Below are 14,716 nucleotides of genomic sequence, written 5' to 3'. Positions count from 1 at the left end.
GCCCTGTTTCCTACTTCAGATATCTAGGGAGTAAATCTCTCAGATTGTTCCAAACGGCACTGATACGTAATGTCAGGAGGAATGTGCAGAGAATGGATATAATGTGAAAAATCTACAAGGCTGAAAATAAAAACCTAAACACCCCTCTGATCTGCACGCATAATCCCATGGTGCAGCTGACCCAGAATTGTAATGCAAATATTGTAGTTCAATCAGGCTATTTTAAGACAGGCTAGGAATGAGGCTTCTACTTTCCCCAGAAGGAATGTACATCATTGCCTCTTCTTTAATTTCCTTTTGATTAAAAAAATATTAGACTGTCTGAAGAGTATGTGCTATCTTTTCTGTGTGTTGAGGAAAACAGAAGAATCAAAAGGAATGAGAAATACAGGTGAACTTGTCAATTCAGGTTCACTGGGAAAAGCTTAGAACTTTTTGTAAGATGCTTTTTGTATGATTTAGTGTGGCTGATTAAAAAATTCAATTTCTTTCCTTCTTTCTTTCTAAAATTCCCAAATCCACAACCGAGATTTTAGATAAGGCACTGAGGGGAGGGAACAAGGGGATGTGAGTTAAGTTTCTTCCCTTGCAAATTGTTCAAGGTTTATTTACAATTGTCCTAAGTTCAGTGGTTGGTGAGATGCATGTTTTTGATGCCTGAAGTATGCTGGAGCCAAGCTTTATTGTTGCCTCATTTATTGCAGCCAACAAAAATAACTGGTGGCAAAACCTTTGTTTTTGAACTTTGATTGTTTTCTGAGGTTTGCAAAATATTTGCAAAATGAAAGGTCTTAGAAAATTTCCAAATGGTTTGCTGTGTTTTTATTATTTAACTGACTGTGGTGGCAATTTTCTGTATATTCTTTGTTTTTGAGCCAAATGGGTTAGCTTATTGTGGTTGATATGTGACTTTTGACCAGCTGTCAGAGCCTTTGAATGTCTAAACCTATCCAGTCCCAGGAGATTCAGCGGAAACCATTTTTACTCCTTTTCACGTTCTTTACAAAGTGTTTGGGAAATGTCAGATGCAGAAAGCATCCTTCAAATGACTGTCCAGTCTTTTAAGGGTATTATGGGGATAGTCGCTTTCCTGACAGCTTCGTGAAGGTACCAGAGAAGAGAATAATATTTCAACGGAAAATCATAAGATGATGGCTTTCTTGTTAAGAAGACAATATCAAAGAAGGTTGAAGGAAGAGAAGCACTGATGCAGAGAGAGAGCTATAGGCTTTATAAGACATATCCTTAAGCAACCAAATGTTGAACTAGTTGAAGCTGTTGAGTTTCTATTTTTATATCTAGTTCTACTGTCCCACAGCTAGTTTGCATTGTATAGCTGTAGAATGACAATGAGAATGAATATAGAGCTGATGTAATAATTTTACATGAAGATTTGGGTATGGGAAGTAGTAGAAAATCAGACCCTTCATTGTATGTATATACACATGAACACAGGTAAAATGATATATAAACCTTTTTAATCCCTGACTTGAGAGAGCCTTATTTTCCATTGATGTGGTTTTCTTCTCTTTTGTATGCAATATTATGTAACAGTTTCTATTACTTTGTTTGTGGCTCTGTCACTCCCACACGTCTCTCCTAAAGCCCAGGATGGTTGCCTTGCACATGAAACTTTAAAACATGGAATTTTGAACTTGCCATGGATTTCAGAGAATGATCTCCCCTCCCACATGTGGTCATGCTGTTTGATACAAGCTATGGAAGTTTTAAACGATTCTAAAGCTTTGCAATATTAATTGATGGATGGAGGAAGTTATTTAGGTGATTCTGTCTTTGTTGAGTTGTTGAAAGGAAGGGAGTAAAATCTCAGTTTAATGAAGTTTAGGTATACCTAGGTACTGCAATGCGGGCTGCCATAAAACTGTTTGGCTAAGCCATTTCTGTGGGTTTAAGTGACAACATCCCAAGTGAGATGGTGTTTGTATTTCCAAACACATGACCATAAAACTGTGCCTGCATTCTTTTTTTTTTTTTAAGACACTGCTTTTGTTTAGTCTTTATCATTTTTTTTTTAATTTTAGCTTCTTTTTAGCTTCTTCTTCCCTTTTGCAATACATTAGTTACTATAGTAACTATGCTGTGAATGGTATGGAAAGAGGCTAGTGCACCCTAGCAGTGAAGTATAAAACCACTTTATATAATAGTTTGAGATTTATATCATGGTTTTGAAAATACAGCAGTTTTTGTGGTGGTTTCCATGACCACGTATGTGGTATAAGTATATATAGCACTCTTAGGTCATCACTGGTAATTATCCTGTTCTGCCAGCATCCGAAGGATGGTAACAGCCTCTTCTGAAACTCTACTCCCCAGACAAAGCGTTCTGAAATGTACCTCCAAGTGCTTCACCACCGCCCATTTTCACCTTCTGAATATGCCTAGTTGTTACAGAAAAGTAGTGTGTACCTGTGGGCACGACACCATATTACAGTGAATTTAACTTCTGCTTACCAAACAGGTGGCTGGTGAGGGGCTGCGTGTGGAGCAGCCACCATCCACAGCTTATTGAAATGCTTTGTATTACTCCATTGCATCCCAGCAGTATGAAAGCCATAGTGTTCGTGCTGTGCTCCTGTTATCTCCTAAGATACCCTGCTCCAAGTCAGTATTTTCACAGCTGAATGCCAAACAAAGCAGAAAGCAAAGTATGACTGAAGCCGGTTGTGACCTGTAGCTTCAGCATAGCTTCGGGAGACACCGAAGCACAGGGTAGTGGTTGATGGTGATGTATTACATACCTGATAACTTTTGCTTCTTCTGGTCATTAAGAGATGTGGTGGGGTTTTGTTTTGTTTTGTGGCTTCTTTTTTTTTTTTTTTTTTTCTGAGAGCATATTTAAGCACAGCCTGGTATGAGTTCGTACTCTAGGAATTGTGTTGTACCTAAATTCTCCCTGGAGTTTTGAATGAAAGCACTGCCATTCATTACTTCCTGTCCCAAACACAGTGCTGCCAGCTCTCAGGATTTTATTGAGTCTCAGGACAGTTGTGTTTTCGAAAAGTTCCAGCACCTGAAGTAATGCAAATATGTGAAATAGACTTCATTACATAAAAGGTATACTCTAAGTTTTTTCAGCTGAGGCAAAGCTTGAACTAGAAACTCAGTGCACCGTTAAGTCTAGAAAAAAATTACTTAAACGTATTCTTTTTAATATAGCCTCTAATTTAAGCAGGTGTATTTCCAAGTTCCTGGCTCATGAATTTTGGATGTTTGGATTTGACAATAAAATATTATTTGTCTATTTTTGCTGTCATGCTCTATTCTAGAGTTTGAATATACTCTTTACTGACAAAATGCTCATAAAAGAGCAAAGCGTAAATTAGAAACCCATTCAAAAAATGTTTTGAGATCCTTGGATGGAAGCTGTGAAAAACACACCCATACTCTTAAATATGCATCAGCATATAAAACAAATGAAAAATTCAGTTCTTAAAACCGTATTCACATGCCCTGGATGTCCCCTGATACCTCTCTTTGACTAGTATGGCAGATTCTCGATGAGCCGGCCAATTCCGTACTGAAACTCCAGGAGCCACTTCATGGCTGCCTGGTTTTCTAAGGTGGGTAGGCCTGAGGAGTTCGGACCATCCACACATCATCTTTGGTTACTGAGACACCTTCCCTTTTTGTCACTATTAGGGTTCACTTTTTAGCGTACAGTGAGTAAAGGGCAACAGTTAGAAGAGAAAAATGCCACGGTGTAGAGATTAAAAGGAAAAAGTAAGCCTGTGTTTTCCTGCATGCGTACGTACGTGTGCGTGTGTGCACGTGGTTGCTAGCATACTGCTTCTGAAAGGCGTGTTGAGCACTGGTAGATGACAACGCGTGAGCAGGTTGTTTCACAACTACCTGCTTTCTGCAGGTTTTCTTGGCTCTTGCCTTTCCAGTGCCCAGAGCTGACCGCTGCCGTAGCATTTGGCTGACACTCCCCTCTCCTCTGCTCTGCTCCGCTCACCCACACTGGCTGCGTACCGCATTTCAGAAAATAATACAGCAGATGCAAGCTTGGAATTTTCCCGTGCAAAGCAAGTCGTTGAATGTATTCCTCACTGTGCAGTAGTCGCATGTTTATTTCGGTAACACGAACTGTTGGATTCCTGGAACTTGGAGCCTGGAGAAGGGGGAAGGAGCGGGAGAGAAGCTGAAATGGTTCTGCGCAAACCTCTGGCTGTGGAGCACAGCAGCCTCCCCAAAGCTCTGTCATATTTCACTCAAGTTATAGGAGGACTTGGAAGCTTTCTTCAAGCAGGCCTAGGAGGAACTTGCATTGTTCACATTATTGCTGGTATTCTCTGTTTTCTGGACAACAGCCAACAGGAAATTCCTGGGACAAATCTTTCCACTGTTTTTTTTCCTTATTATTATTATTTAAAAAAAAAAAAAAAAGAAAGAAAGAGAGTGAAACTAAGTCTCACAGAACAAAGAAGCCAATATTAACCCCAAATCACAGATACGTAAGATTTGGGGCATCCTTTGCTGATTTTATTTTTTCCTCTGAAGGATTTATGACCTCACACTCCTTGTTTCTGTGACATCAGATGGTGTTGCCACAGGAACCATTTTATTGTCCGACAGAAAAGAATTTTGAAGAGTTCTGTAGCAGCACAGGACACAAAATGCAGAGTATAAAGAAATTATTTTTTGTCTAAATGATAAATCTGTTTTACTTGGCGCATGATCTTTCAACTCTGTCCTGCAAGACTAGAACAATCTGGCAAAACCAACAACTGTTGCACCTGTAATCCAGGACTGAATTTGTCCCTGTATGCAAAGTCTTGGGGATTTCCTTTCTTGCCTACCCCCTCCAAATGACAGATAGCTTCCAAATGCTTTACCATATGAGAATAAACAACAATCTGCTCGTATGAGCTGTACTGGAGCAGAAGACAGATAAGTAATAGGAAGTTTGTATTGCTGTGATTTAGCTTATTGTAAATTGATGATGTACGATATTGAATGCAATTCATGCAGACTGAACTATCAAAGAGTCGTATTTTGCTTCCATAATACTGCCAAAATTGAAGGCCGTGAGAGATTTGGTAGTTCATGTCATTAAATACAGAGCTCTCTAGATGATACCGGGATAGGAGGGTGAGACCTGCTGTTCTGCAACGAGGGAATTCCCACCAAAGCCCCTGTGGGTAAAAAATGAACAAAAGGTGATTGAGTACAGTTAAATGTAGAATGTTTAAACCCTGGCTAAAACAGCACAGGATAATCCTGCTAAAAACTAACTGTTAACGTGTCTCGTGGTTTTATATCCATGAAAATAGCAAGTGTGTATGATGTGTGTATAAGCATACAGATAAAATATGCTGATATGTCTTACAGTCAAATCTGTATGCAGATCTACGTACAGAATTAATCATAGAGTAGCAGGGGGACAGCCTAGCTTTCCTTACGAAAAGATATGAACGTGGGTCCCCAAAGAAAGTTGTTAGAGGAAATTTTAAAAATTCCTTTCACATATGTATCCTGCTCTAGTTAAGATTCTGCAGCTGCTGAATTTAGTGCCCCAGAACTGTTGCAATATTCTGAGAGACAAGTGATCTCATTGCCATATATTTGCTGGAGTAAAAGTAATATACACAAGGGGATAGGTAGGTTAAACGCCATATGGTTAACCCCAACATTTCTGTATTAAATGATTCCCTGCGTTTGGGTGTATATCAGCGTTTTGAAATGTTTTGCTGATCTTTTCTTTTATAACGAGGTAACCTGGGGAGAGAGAGAATGATAGTGCCTTTAATTACTACTGATTTATATCTGTTCCCTGTCCAATCCACCTCTAAAATGTATTCCCATAGACCTAAGCAGCTTAGAAGTGGATCTGAGGGAATATCAAGGATGCAGAAACCCAGCATGGGAAGGAGAAGCAAAGTGCTGCCTTAAACATTGACACATTGCCAGATGTAGTGCTTTTTAACATTGGTGTGGGCTTGTTCACACTTGTCAAATCACACTGTGCTTGCTAATGTTGCATTTTCATCAAAAATATTAGCTCTCTCTCTGTTCCCACTCTTCAGGAACCCTTTTCATTTATCCTTTCTTCCCTTCATTCCACTGCTCTTTGTTTTCCCTTTTTTCCCTTATCCTAGGGCTCCTTTCTTTCTGCCTGACTCCCCCTCATCCTGAAAAATCGGTCTGACCCAATCTACATTTTTTTTAGAACACGTAGGTTAAGCAGATGCCTGCCTGGAGGAATTTACAGTCTCATCCTGTGTACAACATGCAAGGAATAAATAGGCTGATATTCAAGAGTGGGAGTAGTACTTGTCAGTCAGCAATGGAAGGATACATGAAAGAAACATGTTTGGGATTTTCTTAGGAAAAAAAAAGGTGTAGCAGTGGATCGCTGACCTGAAGAAAAGGGATGCTTTTCCTGGTGTGCCAAAGAGGGTAGTGAAGTAAGTGAAGAGAATGAAGTAATGTAAATGTAGAAGTAAATGAAGTAGTGGAGTTCAGACCCAGGGAGCATTTTGTACAGAAAACCTGGATGCACGAGAAATAACAGATTACGGTGGGTCAGTTTCTTATAGGTGAAAAAAAGACTCTTAAATTAGTGAAAAAATAGATGGGGTTTATGAAGGGATTGAAAAAAAAATTACATGCTCAGAGCAGCAGAACATCCCCTGTTCCCCTTTGTTTTTAATCTATGCAATAGAAGAAAGTATTCTAATTTCTTTGCCCCCTCGGCTCTTCTTCCCCATTTCCCTGTGTGATGTGGAAGGATAAAAAGATAGAGCGTTGAGCTCAGGGTGTCTGATTTGGTTGGACAGGAGAAATACAGAAAGGATCTTTGCCAAAGGCAGATCTGTAGGCGGCGAGCAAGGGTGAGTGGAAAGGAATTGTCCTGAAAGGCTCTTATCCAGGATCTCATCTCATTTCTCCTGAGTGGGGGATGTCTGACAAACGCAGACAGTTAAGCAAGGCCAGTGTTAAACCAGACTGCTGCCCTTCAGTGGTTTGAGAGCTGCTGCTAGAGGGAGAATGCTAAGCAGTACAAAATCCTGAAGGCTCACTAAGATAGCCTGAGCTATGTAGGTTATGCTGTTTAGCTGGTATTGGATGCTCTTAGGGGCAGGTATCGTGTTATAATTTTTTTTTTTATTTTTCTCTAGGTTGGAATTCTTTCTGTTTTTGTGCTGAAAAATGGTAATGGGTTTAAATCTTCTCTTCAGATTGACAACCTTTTACAAACCTCAAAGAAGATTTTTGCTAAGGAAGGAGCTTCTGGTCTCCTGGTAATATCTGTCCTGCAATATGAATGTGTAAATTTGTACAAAACAAACAAACAAAAACAAAACAAAACAACAAACAAACAAACAAAAAAGAGTTGTTCTAGAAACACAGCCAGTGAGGCCTAGGTTCAAGTTCTACCAGCTCCTTCATGGACTCAGCATCTTTGCCGAGTGGGTCACAAAATGGGGTTTGGGCTTTGGTACCTTTCTTAAAATCTGTATAGTTAGCTCCGCATCTTGCAGTACAGCTGTTGTTCCTCATATTCAGGGACTAAAGGTATGGACTTGGGTAGGATTCTAGTGGGCACTGCTACACTGGAAGCCCAGGGAAAGTTCTGATCAGATCAGTTACGCTGTGGAAGCAGAGAAAGCTTCTTGACCCACCAATATTATGGAAAAAGAACTACAGTTCTCCTTCACCTCCATCTCTCATTATCCTTACAATGGATAATCGCTGCTTTTGTGGCAGCTTACTGTGTCACATCCACACTCGATGTAACACAGATTACTAAATGTGATATTTATCAACCACAGCCTAGGCTGTAATAATTTTGAATCCTTATGTCCTGTGCACAGCATGGGAACATAACCAAATACTTTTCAAAACAATTATGTTTCTTCCCGTTGTGTAGGCAATGGATATGGTGTGTTCAGGAAAGCGATACGGTTTATTCAGACATAGGCTTACCGTAAGCCATCCATCTTTCCACTGAATGTAATCTGAGGCTTTCCTGTGTTTGGGGAAAGATTTGCTGGGGACTTAAGTAAATTAAGGATGGCTACGTGTTAGAAGATACAGAGCTTCCAGTACTCACTGTAATGGTTGTAGGTATTATAATGAACCCTTATCAAAATCCCACTTGCCCGAGACCCTGCATCAATGATTATTTTTCATCTGAAAGAGGCTTTACCTGAATTAGCGTTTTGATTTGGAGCAATGGTGCAGTTTGGAAGCAAGTCCCCTAATCATGTCTACTCGCCGTGCATCGGAGTGGTTTTGGAATGCATCAACCAGGTTCTGTAGGAGGCACCACACAAAAGCTCTGCTCCAGGAGCAGCACAACCCTGGTTGGGGTACAAAAATCCAAAAGAAAGATTGTTCTTACGGATATTCCTGAACCAAATATGTGGCAGGAGTATTCAGTCCATGGAACTAAGCTAAATATAATCCAAAGCTAAACTCCGGGATTGCATTTAGTGTGTGCTTTGATCTACTGATGCGCTCCTATAGTACAAAATTACTTGCAGGATGTTGGCAGAAGTGGCTGGGGTTTAAATCCCAGAATTAAATGTAAAGATGAGAAACAGGAGAAACGAGAAGCACACCCATGGCAGCATATCATCATGTAGTTCATCCCAATAGTTCACACCGTGAGCAGCCCTCTACTTGTCCCCCAGCTTCACATTTGCATTAGCAGATACAAAGTTCTGGTCTTCTTTGCCTACCAAATCCCTGCAGTGAAGGCAACCCCTCTTTCCCGCATAGAGCAATATGACTGTCAACAGAAGATTTGTGAAAATTCACTTATCAGAGAAGGACTAAAGCTAAACCTTGCTATCAAGAAGTGAGAACAGTAAATTGTGCGGTATGGGAAGTCATTAGTATGTGCTGCATGCCTATGCATTGCTCTGCAGATTGATCTCCCTGCTGTTCAAAGGACAAGGATACCTGAGACAACCCCGGGGAACTTTAATTTTAAATTCCCTCCCTTCCCCACAAAAGTCTTGTCTTCTGAAGAAGGAAACTGGAGGTAAATGTTCAGGCTTTTCATCTGTGGGGTGGGGCAGCGATTCTCAGCCCGTGCCTGCATGCCATCATTTTTGCCACTATTCTAAAACAGGAAAGGTTTGAAAACTTTCATCTTAGAATTAGAAAACAGCTGGGGTGATTCAAGCACTCCGTGCCCTGTGGCTGTCTGTAATTTCCTCTTTCTTCATGATGAGCACAAGCGTAATTGTTTGGTTCTGTTAAGGAGAGAAGGTTATACTTGTTTCTTGCTAATCATTAATATGCATCCCTTGGATTCTGTATTTTGGTCAGAGAGAAGAGAACCACTATGAATGTGGGTGCAAGAATAAAAGATTAAGGCCTGGTACAGCCCTGAGACATGGAGGGAGATGGGACACAATGGATTCATGGGCTGAAGCAGCACTGAAGACAGGAATCCTGTTAGGGGACAGGGGGTTCTGCCATATGCAGTAGTTCATATGGGGTGAGGAAACAAAGAAATTCTTACAGAAAAGCAGCGCTGACATTGTTTTCAAGTTGAGCTTTTTGTTCCCGTTAGTTCCATGAAATTTCATGGTGTACCAGTCTAAATTATTACCTCCTAATGCTATTGTTGCTCGGCTTGTTTTTGTGAGAATGTTATAAATCTTAATTTTTATGGTGCTTTGCTTGATAATGCATGGATGTTTGGACACATGATTTCCAATGCTAGTTGGTGTAGTTGTTAGTATTATGTTATATGTAATTAAAATACATTAATATTGACTGAGGTTATGTGTTTCTGTATTGTCAGCCGAGAGCTTGAACTCAATCTGCATAGAAATAAAAAGAAGTTTTATGCACCCTATGTGCATGTAGGAATGAATTCTGGAAAGTGTTGAACATTTTAGCTTAAAGCTGTTGCAGGAAGGACCTAGAGCTCTGAAGTTTCACTCCTTCGTACTAATTTATATCTCAGTTTTTTAAAGGAGAAGAACAACTCCAGCTGACTTACATGTTTCTTTTATATGGTTATGGAACATTCAAAGTGTACAAAAGTCATAAATCAGATCCCAGAAGCAAAGATATTGACCTGTCTTCCTTTTGCTTACTAGATGCCCTTAAGGATTCTGTTTTCCAGACCCTTCTACACACTTCAGAAACTCTCTCTTATTTGACAGTGAGGACTGCTATGCAATTGTCTGATTCCAGGAGCTGGATCTTCATGGAAAATACAAAATACTGCAAGGCAAGACCAGCTCCCAGAATGTGATGTTTGTATATGTATATCTGGGTTACAACTATCTTGGTTGTTGTAGTCTGATGTATTCTTTGCTGTCTTAAATGGAATTTGTTCCATTTACTCCACCTTAAATTCTTCACCGTGGTCTGGCTTTTACACATCTGAATATCCAAAATAATCCTTTTTCCCCCATCACAGTAATCAGGATGACATGGGTCTAGGGAGGAAAACAGAAGTATGATATAGTGGAAGCCCGCCTTAGATGTAATTTGGGTAAAATTAGTCTTGACATTTTCTTCCTTATCTTACTGCTTCTCTTCTCCTGCGAAAGGGGAATGAACGCTAGGATTTCCAGGTCAGAGTACAGGAACATGAATCACACCAGAAGACTGCGGGAAGCTTGCCAGTGCCTGCCTACTCTCCACTTCTGTCTGCTACTCTGTAATGTGTGTGATCACTGAATACTACTTCAGAATAAGGAGGGGAAAAAGACAGGTCTTCCTCTGCAGGGAGAGGGGTAAGATGAGAAAGCAAGTGGCAGAATGTGATCCCAAACACCATGCCTGACAGATTCAGTTTTGGCTGCCCCTGCTTGCACTACTTTCAGTTCAGCCCACTGGGCAACATCAGGATTTTGCCTTAGTCCCTAAGTCCAGCGAACAGTAGATCCTTCCCTTCATGGGCATTCGCAAGGAATCTGCTCAAAAGTACTACTATGTGTGCAAGAGAAGAAAATTTATGGGGCTGACCAGCTCTTCTTTGCTGAATACTACCCTCCGCCAGCCAAAGCTCTCCACCAGCTCTCCCCACCGAGCCACCAGTCTTTCTCTCTCTTGATTTCAACAGGAATAGCTCTGCATTGGCCCGGTAAAGGCACAATAGCCATGTGAGATGAGCATCAAGTCCGTTAGCTGTTCCTTCCTCACTTGGTTTTAGCAGGGGCTGTGCTGGCAGGTGAACTCCTCCGGGCTCTATAGGAAGAGCTGAGCAGCTGATGCTGTGCTCCCTCCCCTTGAGCTGCGTGGCTCCGCCAGCAGCCCTGCGTGCCTCCTTAGTTGCAGGTTAGAGGCAGAAAAATGTCCCCTTTCTGTCAGTAAATAGCACTCCTGAGTGTTTCTCAGCTGGCAGCCCCAGGCCCCTGCAGCATTTTCATTGATTTTGCTCGGTGTGCGGAGGGTAATTTCTGCCTCGGAGGGCGCAGGAGCCCCACGGTGTTCCTGCAGCTTGGGACGAGCCCGCTGAGCATCACATCCCTGCTACTCGGCTCCTTCCAGAGAGGCTGTCAGCTCGACTTCGCTTCAAATCTGCCTCAGTTTAACAAGCCTGTTGTTAGACTGTAAAATGAAAGGAAAGTTTTCAACTTCTCTGCTTCTCTGACATGATTCTGTATTATACGTATCAATGCAGACTAGCAAGGCAAGCAGAAGAGTACAAGCAGGTCTGTTGCAGGTACCAGTGTTACCACACAATGCCTCCGGGCTTTTCTCAGAGCTCCCATCCGCACACCTCCGCCCTCGGTGCAAATGACCTTTTCCGAAGCTGCCTCTGCCTGAAGGCATCCTGAAGTATGGATGGGACACATGCCTTTACAAGAGGCATCTTCCAACTGGGGTCACTAAAACTCTGGCAGCCAAGCCCGACTCTGCTCATAGCAGATATTCGGACAGAGAAATGAAACATCAGTTTCACTGCAAATGCACAGAAGCAGCTTAGGGGAACATCAGCTCAAATGCTGTAAAAAGGCCGGAGATTTTATTAGTGAAATCCTCTGACACCACGTTTCTGGAGCCTTTTCTGAAGGAGCTCAACAGGAGGTGACTGGTGCAAGGAAATCCTTCGCTCTGGAAGTGAAGAGACTGGGGCTTCAGTCCTGGGACTATAACGTCCTGCTCAGATCCCAGAGCTGCCGTAAGAATATGCTGGGAATCCTGCAAAGTCGATGTGTACTCTCTTCACTTTCTGAACGAAGAAACAAAGTCACAGGCTGGTTTATCTGTGGCAAGCAGACTCTGTTCCACTGGCCTGTGAGGCTGCCTTTCTGCAGGCAGAGGAGAAAGGTGTCTGCGATATCTTGGTTTTGTTCTCCCTATCTGAAAGCTGTTGGTATGCACGTACCTAAAGAGTCCATCAGGGAAGAGATCCTACTTCTTCTAAAGAGGAAGGTAAGACTTTTCCAGAATATTTGGGGCCACTTTCATGCTTCCAGTGCTCACAGACCAAACTGGAGAAGGTTTCGTGGTGCTCAGCTCCGCTGAGGTCAGTGAAAGTCACCTATGCTCGGTATTTCTTAGATGAGCGAAGCTGCCACAGAACCACTCCAGAAGCCCCCCCAGCTTGCAGAATTACTTGCTGTGGGTTTGTCTCTCCCTAAGAACGAATTCCAGCTATTGCACATCTCCCCATTCATTGCTCCGTGCCCGCAGCTTTTGGCATATGGGCTGTTTTGTGGAATGCTGGTTTATTTTTTTATTGCGCTTTGTCAGGCCCCCTAAGTTACATAATGCTGTGTGTGTTTCCTGAGTGATACTTTTTAAACTGAATTGTGGCAAATGCTGTAGCTTGGGTAGGAGTATTCACGTATCCCCCTATTTGTGTCAGACGTGACCATGCATAAGCTAATATCCATACTTCAACCTCAAGCAATCAAAAATCTACCAGTACTTTTAAAATATAAATTATAAAAACAAACAAACAAACAAAACCAAACCAAAACAACATCAACAACAAAAACCCACATGAGATTAATGAAACTGTGGTTCTTTTTCTTTTCTTTTCTTTTCTTTTCACTGTTCTCCACAACTGAAAAAATCAAATAAACTTACAGTTCCATCTACTGAAACAAAGGTTCTCGGACAGTCTTGTGGCCACAGAAACTGGGGCTTTAAGAAAACATTATAAAACTGAGATTCATTACAAGATCTTGAGAGTGGACAAAGCACTAACACTTACTCACAACAGCTTTTGTTGTAAGCAACAGGAAAAGGAAAAAATCAAATACCACACATGAATTCTGAAAATTCACTGTTTTTCACACATGCACACACACACAAAAATAAAACAAAACCCCTAACCCAAGTCATTTATTTATATTATTTTCTTCCAGCACCTTTTCCACTGGCTAATTTTTCTAAACTACTTTGAGATCCTAGGGTCAAACACAAAATGAGGAATAAATTTCAGAGAGCACAGGGAAAGTGAACTTTACTGTGTGTGAGAATAACTAATGAAAAATTCTGGCAATAACTAATTTGTCTCTTGCACTGGTCTCCTGCTCATCTTTAACATTGTGTCCCTTTTTCTTTTCAGAATCCGAATGTTTTCATTAGAATAAATGATGTGACTCTGAGGATAACCTCGCTATGTGGTGTTATTTATAAGAAAGGAAGAGATTTTTCTCTATTGGATGTAACTTCACAACGTTGCAGTTTGTCCTAGTTTTATCAAGCCAGTGCAGGTTTCCCGGGGGGCCCTGTGCACAACCCTTGCTCTGCAGCAGCGCTGGCACCACACTGATGCTGAAGCCCCATTCTCATAGCAGACTCTTTGCTGGACTGCCGTGGTGTTCCCTCCTCCCCTGTACTTCATATTCAGCACGCTGTGCTGGGGTTTATAACTCATCTCATTGTCATTTCAGGTTATGGAGCTCTGATCTTGTGCTGTTCTTTCCTAAACACATGTGCTCTGAATGCCTCCCATTTGTGTTAACCCACAATTCAGTAAATGGTAGAGTAAACAACCAGAGTGACTGCTGCATTGCAATTGTTAGTCTCCTTTTGCACAGCAGTGTACACCCACTAAGTATTGTTATATATTTAATCCACAACCATAAAACCCATTCACAGCTTAAGGCGTTTTCTTTTCCTAAGACCACCTCAAAAACCCCCACACAATTAGTACTTATAAAACTCCAACATTTCTAGCAACTGATTTTGTTGGCTCCATCCATCCTTTTAGCTTTGCTGCTTGCATCCTACTTAATTTTTAATATCTTTCCTTGGTTTTGTCTTTTTTCCTGAAGTTCTTCTGCAGGGCAGCATTGTCCTGCAAGACCAGTTTGCCGGTGCCCAGGTACTACATAAAGACAACTTGAGATGTTATGTGTGCGTCTTGTAAGTTTGGGAAGGGTCTCGTGTCTACGTCATATTTTTTTTCTTGTCTGGAACTCTTCTAAATAAGTTAATGAAAAATAAATCAAGTTGTGTGTTGATCATCCCTTTGGTTACCTTACCAAGTCAATAACCAGCTGCTGGCCTTCCGTGTGAAGTGCCAGGTCCTTTGGTGCCTGACATTGAGAGTAAGCCTGGGGCTGCTCACTTCAGCGCTGCCCCTTGTCTCAACTGCTCAGGTTTTTCCCCTCTTTATGATTTCCAGTTTCTTCTCTGTTTTGGACTCTGACAATGCCTAGGTCATCGGTGTCTGAAAGCGGAAGATATGAGGGGCTGTCCAAACTGAAGCCAGATTCCCTGAGAATTCAATATCCGACGTCGGATTCACTTCTGACAG

The 14,716-nt window shown here is 41.5% G+C and overlaps 1 protein-coding gene across 6 annotated transcripts in view; it reads left to right on the top strand.

The window, feature by feature from the left end:
• Window positions 1–14,716, top strand: part of LOC308179437 (uncharacterized protein) — a 131,272-nt gene that overhangs the window by 79,194 nt on the left and 37,362 nt on the right. For 3 of the 6 annotated variants that reach the window (XR_013940369.1, XR_013940370.1, XM_080559603.1), the window contains one exon: window positions 1–14,716. This exon is cut by the window's left edge. The gene's annotated coding sequence lies outside the window, so the exon portion shown is untranslated. The other 3 variants (XR_013940367.1, XR_013940368.1, XM_080559604.1) reach the window with 2 other exon arrangements.

The sequence above is a fragment of the Anser brachyrhynchus genome, assembly GCF_964034855.1.
Source record: "Anser brachyrhynchus genome assembly, chromosome: 17".
Lineage (NCBI taxonomy): Eukaryota > Metazoa > Chordata > Aves > Anseriformes > Anatidae > Anser > Anser brachyrhynchus.
This window is presented reverse-complemented; position numbering and strand designations above follow the sequence as displayed.